The sequence below is a fragment of the Myxocyprinus asiaticus genome, chromosome 50 (genome assembly GCF_019703515.2).
Source record: "Myxocyprinus asiaticus isolate MX2 ecotype Aquarium Trade chromosome 50, UBuf_Myxa_2, whole genome shotgun sequence".
Taxonomy (NCBI): Eukaryota; Metazoa; Chordata; class Actinopteri; order Cypriniformes; family Catostomidae; genus Myxocyprinus; species Myxocyprinus asiaticus.
This window is the reverse complement of record NC_059393.1, coordinates 11,495,364-11,497,722: the sequence shown is the minus strand read 5'-3', so window position 1 is coordinate 11,497,722 and position 2,359 is coordinate 11,495,364.

The following is a 2,359-nucleotide window of genomic DNA, read 5'->3' as shown; positions in this document are numbered from 1 at the left end:
TTTGTATCAGTAGATGGTATTTGTAATCTGACAAATCTGATTCAAATAAAAAGCAACCCCTGGTTATAACCTTACAGAAAGTCTTGCAAATGTTTGTTTAGTGATTGTGCAATTAATGTTTTAAATTTATTGGTTTTACTATTCCATAAAACAATCAGACTTAAGACATCAGCAATTGGATGTCATGAAACTGAAGTCTGGTGTGGATATCCAGGACACAAAGAACTCAATTACAAGTGAATGAGGAAGTATAGACGCCAAACAAACACCTTTCCTGGGCAGGTTCACCTACGTGCCACAGATTTTCTGGGTTAGTTGCATGTTGCAACACTGCAGATCCACACAGGTGAGGCTCTCCTATAGTTATGCTTCTTTACATTTGCTGTATGCTGCCATCCAGGGACTGCCAGAGGTGTTGCTTGCATAAATCCATATATACAGTATTTATAGCCTTATATAGGCCATATGGTTCCAGTGCTCCCAGATATGCATGGCAAGATATTGCTGAATATCCGCAGCACCCACTACCAGAAACAATGACTGAAATTCTTGTGTTTATCTCAGCCACGGCTCCCAGCAATGTGTGCTGCAGGCCAAAAACTGCAGGTGGACTGGTTTTGAGCAACACCTGAAATCAAACAGTAGAACATTTGTGAAACTTTTTTCAAACATAAGCACTTTAATAGAACCTACTAGTTTTAACAGCAAATGATCTGTGACAGCATTGTCCTTTTTTTCTAAGTTTAATAAATAATCATTGTTAATTATGTGATTCCAGAAAATTCAAGAATTGTATGTTCCTCAATAAATACAACCTTTAAAATTCCTTTGTTGAAAGGTATTGCCAAAGTACACTAAGAATTTTGTCATTACATTTTTTTAGCGTTTTTTTAATATCATTTTTATTAAGTTAGATTATAAATATTACTTATTTTAAATCATTTTAAGTTATCTAGATGTTGGGGTATTGGAAGCTCGCTAAAGCTGTGGTTGTTAAATGTAATAACCCCCTCCCCATAGTGCCCTTTACATGACAACCAAAATAAATGGTCAGGCAAATGTTTAATAACTCTATCAGGGTCTTAATGTTATTAACCAATCACACAGGAAGCCTTCTTCAACACATGTGAAGTCATAATGTTGCTACCAAATTTTTCACTAACCTGACATTGACCCAAGTTACTGACTGATCTCCCATTAGACATTTGAATGAATGTTACATTTATATAGTACTTTTCTGACACTACACTCAAAGCACTTCACACAGGACTCTCCTCAGCCAATCAGGGGAACTGGTCCAGGACACCAGGATTACACCCCTACTCTTTTCAAGAACTGTCCTGGGATTTTAATGGCTACAGAGAGTCAGGACCTTGGTTAAACATCTCATCCAATGGACAGTTACCTTTTTTACAGTATAGTGTCCCCATCACTATACTGGGGTATCAGGACCCACACAGACTGCAGGGTGAGCACCTCCTGCTGGCCTCCATAATACTTCTTCCAGCAGCAACCTTAGTTATCCCCAGGAGGTCTCCCATCCAGGTACTGACCAGGCTCAACCCTGCTTAGTTTCAGTGAGCAACCAGTCTTGAGCTACAGGGTGATATGGCTGCTGGCATTTTTGTTTCAGTTTAATTGTGTTCACCTTCAGCTGTGGCATGACCAAAAGCACGTTGCATCAGCAGCATCAGATACACAGGCTTTCATCCTGCACTGAAACAAAGAAGTAATCACGTTTGCGTAATTAGTGACGAGCGCGATTCAGAGGCTCCATTTCCCCCCTGAAACTGGAGCTCACATGTAAGATGATACTTGAACAAAAATGAGCTGCATGGTCGAGTTGCCAGAAAGAAGCCAATGCCACAGAAAAGCCCAGTTACAATATGCCCGACAACACCTTGACACGCCTCACTGCTTCTGGCACACTGTAATTTGGAGTGACGAGACCAAAATAGAGCTTTATGTTCACAACCATAAGCGCTATGTTTGGAGAGGGGTCAACAAGTATTGTGGTCCTTGAAACAACCACACCGTCTTTTTCCAGAGCAGCCTGTATTTCTCCTGAGGTTACCTGTGGTTTTTTCTTTGTATCCCGAACAATTCTTCTGGCAGTTGTGGCTGAAATCTTTCTTGGTCTACCTGACCTTGGCTTGGTATCAAGAGATCCCTGAATTTTCCACTTCTTAACAAGTGATTGAACAGTACTGACTGGCATTTTCAAGGCTTTGGATATCTTTTTATATCCTTTTCCATCTTTATAAAGTTCCATTACCTTGTTACGCAGGTCTTTTTACAGTTCTTTTCTGCTCCCCATGGCTCAGTATCTAGCCTGCTCAGTGCATCCACGTGAGAGCTA